This window comes from Arachis hypogaea, chromosome 3 (genome assembly GCF_003086295.3).
Source record: "Arachis hypogaea cultivar Tifrunner chromosome 3, arahy.Tifrunner.gnm2.J5K5, whole genome shotgun sequence".
In the NCBI taxonomy this organism is placed as follows: Eukaryota; Viridiplantae; Streptophyta; class Magnoliopsida; order Fabales; family Fabaceae; genus Arachis; species Arachis hypogaea.
In genome coordinates, this window is record NC_092038.1 from 21492959 (window position 1) to 21500864 (window position 7906).

The following is a 7906-nucleotide window of genomic DNA, read 5'->3' on the forward strand; positions in this document are numbered from 1 at the left end:
GTTAAATAATTAACGAAATGTCCTACATGACAGCAGTACAAGAATAAGGTCGATAATCTGAAAAATAAGTATAAGCTCCAAAGGCACAAAATCAACCGTTAATGCATCAATACATTTATTTATCATTTTTCTTAGTTCTATAGAAAATAATTCATTTAAATTGTAAGAAAAATAATAAATAAATGTATTGATACATTCACGGTTGATTTTGTGCTTCTGGAATTTGTACTTGTTCTCCAGATTATCGACCTTATTCTTGTACTGCTGTTATATGGGACATTCCGTTAATTATTTAACTTTGACCTCACGATATGACTACATTGAAACTAAATGAACCATTTTTAGATTCAAATAAGACATTTTAAACTTTAAGAACCAAAACAGGATTTCGCTCAAACATAGACGATCAATTTAAGAAAAGTATACGTTGCCAAGATTTAAGTCTGCCAACTATTACCAACTATTGAATAAATAATTAAAAAATTTAAAAAATTAGAATTTGAATAATTCTGTTCAAAATTTACCCTAATTTTATTTTGCTTCCATCCATCTCTAAACCTTACTCTATTTGCGTTGTGCCTATTTCTTATTCTTCTTCATCTGCTTCCTTCCTCAGCGCCGATGTTATCTCGTTGAGAACGCCACTTTACTCAGTGCCAGCGTTGCCTCTTTCTCCCTTGCCTCACCGTCCTCCATCGCGCTGCACCCCCGGCCCTCCCGTCGCTTTCCTCAACCGTGTCTCAGTGGGCGCGTCCTTCCTCATGTCGTCCTCTACCCGCCGTGGCCCAACGGCTGCAGCATCGTCGCGCCGCCCCTTCATCGAAGGCACGCTCGCCACCCCAGTTGCCCAATGGCCTCCTCCCTACTCGCCACCGCGCTTGCGACCCTGCTCGCCACAACGGACGCCCACCAACACGGTAACCTCCTCTTTGCAGTGCTGTTTCAACTTTCAATTTTTATGTTCCTGATGTCATTAATTTTAAGTTATTGGATTTTTTTTAAGTTGCCTTTGCAATCTTTGTATGTTTTGAAATTTCAATTTTCTTCCTGTTGGCTTTGCTATAAATTAAAACAAATTATTTGTTTGCAGTTCCATATTTTAATATGATTTATGTAAGCTAATTTGCAGGACAGAATGCCCATATTAACTTCTTAGATCACTTAAATTTTGCAACTTTTTCAAAGATCATAAGGATCAAGGATCATGCGAATCAATGGAAGGTCTATTCCACTATTCTACAAATCTTGTTCCTCTGACCCCAATAAGGTTCTTGGAGAGAGTAGCAAGCTTTTGCGGGGAGAGAACATCACTTGTTTATTGTTCTTTTGAGTATAAATGGGGTGAGACACATCAAAAGTGTTTGAAACTTGTAATAAGAAAAATATTAGGAAGCATCCTTAAATTCTTTAAGGTGAATGGATTCAATCAATGATGCTATTGTATATTCAATGTTGTTTTGAAACAGGTTGCAACATTATCACCTAATGTTCCAGCAATGTATGAGCTGCATTTGCAGTCCCAATGGCCGGATCCATTATCTGCACCTTGAATTCGCGCCTCGATGCATCCATGGTTTCAGTCCTGCTGGACCATTCACAAGCTAAGATCCTCTTTGTAGACTACCAACTACTTGAAGTCGTGCACAATGCATTGGACCTGCTATGCAAAAGAACATCATCAAAATTATCAATTCTAGTCCTAATTGCTGACTTTATTTCTGAATCAACAATTGACACTTCTTCAATTAGTTATGAGTATGAGATGCTACTAGCAAATGGTGAAAAAGGGTTTGAAATAGTTAGGCCAAAGAGTGAAATGGATCCTATAAGTGTTAATTACACCTCTGGAACCACATCAAGATATATATATATATATATATATATATATATATATATATATATATATATATATATATATATATGAGAAAATGCCATTCCCCTCCCCTGAGAGATGTTAAAATAACACTCCCCTCCCCTCTATTTATAAAATATACATTCCCCTCCCCTATAACTTTTAAAAAAACTCCTCTTTAATCCATTTTAAATTTTGTGTTAACTAATGTTAACTTTATTCATTTTTTTTTGAAAAACAAAATTATTTTTACAAAAATATCCTTTAATAAAAAATTTTATTTTTTGTCATTAAATTTTGCTTACTAAAATACCCTTTAATAAATTATTTTTTTATTGATTAAATTATATTTTTACTAAAATATTTTTAAAAAATTAATAATTAAATTATTTTTTCTAATATACCCTTCAATAATTTTTTAATTATTAAATTGTGATTTTACCAAAATTTTTGTTAATAATTATTTTTATATTTTACTATTATTTTAACATTAAATAAAAAATTTTACCATTACTAATATGTATAACAATTAATATTGATAAATAATTTGTTTCATAAAACTATTGAAATTTATTAACAACTTTATCAAAATTTAAAAACAAGTCGAGATGAATAAATCCCAAATTTAAAAAATCAACATCTCATTCCTTCACATCCCTACAAAGTAAGTTTCTTAATCTAAATAAAAAGCATTGTGCATAATAGAATATATTTTTATGTTTGTGTATTGTCCCTTGTACAAGCTGCAATTTCCAATACCCAACTCTTGAAACTTCTAAATACTCATTGAATCGTCAAATTTGAAGAATGCTTTCTAAGAAGTTTATCTTTCCTAATATCCTGCAACATCAAATAAATAGTGCATTTTAATTTTTTGCTTTTACAAAAGCTATTAATAAACATATATTTGTTGTAAAGTTAGCTAAATCTAACCCTGCAACATCAAATAAATAGTGCATTTTTCACTCTTATTATATCAAAATTCTCTTGAATTATGTAATCTCTCAATACACTCCTGAACTCATGTACGTCAACAAATATCATAAACTTTTTTAGACTAATTTTTTCATTATCTCACCTTCATTCTCTATGTTAACTTCTACTTCACTTTCTTCCTCTGAAGTGTAGTCATCCTCATTCCACTCCTCATCATCCAAATAACTCTCTACGCATTGATCCTTATTAACATCATATTCTTCATCACTATCGGTAAATAATTGTTCAATAGGGGATTCAGTTCCATCGTACTCATTAACACTAGATATAACTTCAATATTGGTAGACATTTTCTTAATATGAAAAGAAATTGGCGTAATTAATAATGAATAACTATAACAGAAACGACGAAGAAAAGGATTTAGGGATAGCAAAAATGAAGGGTTTAGGGATATATCCAGAATTGCCAATGATATGAATTTTTTTTGTAAATTAATTGAGTTTGAGAAAAGGATGTCAAACCTTATTACTTGAATTGATAATAACGGCAATGATTACACAAAGCTATGCAGCAATGGCAGCACCTAGGTAGCGATGGCAGAGACAACCAAAGGAAATTGAAGAGATTGAAAGAGAAATAGCGCTGGAACGCGACTGCGAGGGAATTGGAATCCTAGCTCAGAAATTGAGTTTAGTTAGTAAATAAATATAAAGGGATAGTATGGTAAATTAGAATATTAATTTTATTGAATAAAATATTTAATTTTTTTAAATGAAATATTTTGTTAATATTTTTAACTAAATGGATTAAACTGTACATTTTACAAATAGAGGGGAGGGGAGTGTCATTTTAGTATCTCTCAGGGGAGGGGAGTGTCATTTTCCCTATATATATATATATATATATATATACCTAAAGGAGTAGTTTATAGCCATAGAGGCGCGTATTTGAACTTGCTCGTGATAGTTCTACTATTTCAAATGGATCTCTTCCCGATGTATCTATGGAAAGTTCCTATGTTTCATTGCAATGGATGGTGCCTTCCTTGGGGCATGGCAGCGCAATTTGAAACCAATATTACAAGGTTACACACTTGGGGGGAGCTCCTAAAGACGTGATCCAAGTATAGCTGATAAAAAGTTATTTTTTGTTTAGCTAGTTGTATAATAATAATATAACAATTTTTTAAACAACGTAGTTTTACCACATAACAAAATATAAGTTCTTGCATTACTTTTGGTCATGATGAATTCCTGTTTGTAACAACCTCCTTTCACCCCTTTTAGAAACAAAATTAATTTCAAATTTTGAAAGTCAGTTAGGAGATGTGTTTAGAATTTTAAATTATGGATAAGAATCTAATAATCATCCTTCTTTTGAATTTAAAATTATCCCAACCATCCTACTACTGAAAGTATATAAATAGGGGTACACCATAGGTAGAAGATCACTCTTCTCAAATACTAATCCTTCCCCTTCTCCCTCTACAAAAATATTCTGTGAGCAAACACAAGAGACAAACTCATAGACAATAAAGAAGCGATAGAAAAAGAGTAGGGAATTATGTTTTTTTTAATGCTTGGCATGTGTTATATTCCATTTTTATTTTCTTCCATTCACAAATGTTAACATGGTATTAATTATCTTTCACTCATCCTTTATCCATGTTGATCATATCTGTCCATCATGTCATTCATGTCTTCTTGAATCATTAGTACATGTCTCCTTATGATGTTCATTCAATTATTTACTATACCCATTTTTGTGCTCTTTCATATGATTATATTGTTCCCTTAGGATCGAGAGTACATGCCTTCTTATAATGTTTATTCAACTATTTAATATACGCCATTTTATTATGTGCTCTCCTATATTATTATATAATTAATATTCTCTTAAGGCCGAGAGTACATGCCTTTTTATAATGTTTTGTTCAACATACTATATTCTATTATATGTATATATGTGATTTCTTATATTATTATATTATTATTACTCTTTTAAGGTTAATAGTACATGCATTCTTATAATATTTTATTCAAATATTTAATATACTCTATTCTATTATGTGCATCTTTGTGACTTCTTATATCATTATGTTATTATTACTCCTTTAAAGTCAATAGTACATACTTTCTCAATATTTTATTCAAATATTTAATATATCCTATTCTATTATGTGCATCTATGTGACCTCTTATATCATTATGTTATTATTACTCCTTTAAAGTCAAGAGTACATGCTTTCTCAATATTTTATTCAAATATTTAATATATCATATTTTATTATGTGAATCAATGTGATCTCTTATATCAATATTCCTTTAAGATCAAGAGTACATGCTTTCTTATAATATTTTATTCAAATATTTAGTATACCCTATTCTTATTATGTACACTTATATGATCGATTGTACCATTATATTATTTCTTTGGGATCGAAAATACATAACTTCTTTAATATTTTATGCAATTATTTAACATGCCCTATTTTCTGTACTTTGATATGATCTCTTTCAATCCATGCTATTATATTACCAAGATCTTTTAATTAGAAAATCTATACATATGCTAAAGTCTCATGATTTTCATATATCCCTTTATCATCATAATTGTCCCTTTTCTTGCATGATCTCTTCTTATATGATTTTTCTCTCGTGTATGTTTAAACAAATCTAATTGTAAATTAAACTGAGGGGATGATCTTGGGAAGGTGACCCCCAAAGACAAGATAATCGAAATGATCCTTCGGTAAGGGAAGGTGATCGGCAAATCTTTGGGATAAGAACCTTCGGTAAGGGAACAACGTATCTTCACAGACCAAGAACTACGAAATCGCCCCTTTCATTCTGGGGTGACGGCGGGATCGTACCATTCGAGCCTTTTTTTTCATGCTTTTTCGGGGGTCTGGAAAAAATTGCAATAGGGACTATCCCATCAATTTTATATAATAATATATGTTTGTTGATATGACTCCTTTCTTGTGTATGTCTAAATAACCTTGATTGTAAATTTAACTGAGGGAATGATCCTTCGATAAGGGAATGTGACCCCCAAAGACAAGATATCGATATGATCCTTTGGTAAGGGAAGGTGATCGATCGAGATGATCCTTCGGTAAGGGAAGGTGATCACCAAAACGTTTGGGATAAGAACCTTCGGTAAGGGAAGGGAACTCCCACTTTTTATACCGGTTTGAGCTTAATACCTTTCATAAAAAGCTACAAGTAAAGAAAGGAGGAAGTATGATTGAAAGTTTGATTATAACTATGTTTTTAAGATTTATTTATGTGATGTTTCATGAGTTACTACCCTTTCTCTTTGACTTGCCTATATGCTTTCCTTTTTGCCTATATGTTTTACGCTTTACAAGAAAGTTCATATTACATGTTATGCCGTACGACTTTTTTTTTAAATTCCGCACGTGGGCTGGGGATAGATATGGAGGTGTTACATAGCACTCCTACTGAGACTTTAAGTTCTCATCCCTTTCTTTTTTTCCCATACTATCTCCAGAGGAACATGCACAGCGGATAGAGACAACACAGCGCCCCTCGAGAGTAACTTCTGAATACGACCCTTCAAAGCATGCGTGGGTAGTTCCGACCACTACTACCATGCTCCAAACTATCTACTTAGGTCGTAGAAAGAGACTCCCAGCTACCCGTCATAACCTTCCTAGACACGAGCGCTTCAGCACCCAGGAAATGATCACCTGAGGTGGTATATCTCAAATCAGATTTCGAGACAGAGGAAGAAAAATCTGACAGTCCTAGCTAGGCAGAGGACACAATGGAGGAGGATCCTGAGGAGGAGTTGACCTCTTGCGAAAGTCCAAAGGTGGAGTATGTGCCCTATTCCCCCACTTCGACGCCTCATCGGACCTTGATTCATCCCACACAAGGAAATCGGATCTTCACTACGCGAAAAAGTGTTGGAGGAAGATTTCTAGTACCTCGATTTGTGGAAAACTGAAGGGTCCGAACCAAGGATAAGACATGACACAACGATGGAAGTTTCTTCGATGAAATCAGTTAGGATGCATTAGTTTCTTTTTTCGTCATAGTTATCTTTAAACACTATCTTCTTTAGAACCGTACTCATGGGAATTTTGTTATGTTTGCTTGAACCTCTTTGAGTGTATTCAATTTTGAGTTTCAGTGCTCTTTGATTTTCTACTTTGTGCGTACTTTTCTTTCCCTTCTTGCATAACGATCGAGTTCATTCGTTTCTTATCAAGTGTGACACCCTATTTAAAGGCCTTCGAGGGTAAAATTTAACTTAGGGTGTTACACTATTTCTACAATGATGCAAATTATATGGATAAGTTGAACGAGTTATATGATTTCTTTCATTACATCTCAGCATGATGACAAATTTATAGTTATAGGATCTCTATAACCAAATAGACGTAACAAACAATTGAACTTACATTGATATAAATATGTCTAAAGGAAAACTGAGGCGCTTGGAAAAATCATGTGCATATTCATATAAACTTTTGAGAATATGTCTACATGGATGAATAAACTCTGTTTCTTGACGTTCAAAATAAGAATCTAACAAATTCTTAAGAGTATAAATCACTTAATCTAAAAAAACTTGAGAATCCAACAAAAAACTATTCGACCATAGCACTCTTCATGCTAGCAACCTCTTGATCACACTCCCTAAGATGGAACTTCAGTTCCTCTATCTGACTTGCTTGAGAGTCAAGTTAGTTATAGCTTCCTTTGTCTGCTCTTCCAACTTCTCATACTTAGTGTGAGCAGCCACAATTTTTCTATATTATAACAAAAGATACATCCATTAAAGACACTTCCAAAAATATTTTAAACAGAAAACATATCCATTAAAGACACATTCAATAGGAGACACATCCATTAAAGACACACCCAAATAAATTTTAAATATAATACATATCCATTAAAGACACTTCTAAGTTTCAATTTTTTCTTTTTCAAAAACTCTCAAACCACTAAGGAAGCATAAACTAAATCCAAGGTACAACAAGAAGATATAAAACCATTCGGTAGCAACATCAATTAATCAAGCAGAAATCATGGAATATTAAATGAAACCAATTAAAGTTAGTTACTGACAACTTTACATATAAT

The 7906-nt window shown here is 32.6% G+C and overlaps 1 pseudogene; it reads left to right on the forward strand.

Moving 5' to 3' along the window:
- The first annotated feature begins 761 nt into the window (after nucleotides 1–761).
- LOC112774458 (isovalerate--CoA ligase AAE2-like) lies at nucleotides 762–1924 on the forward strand (annotated as a pseudogene).
- The last annotated feature ends 5982 nt before the right edge of the window (nucleotides 1925–7906 follow it).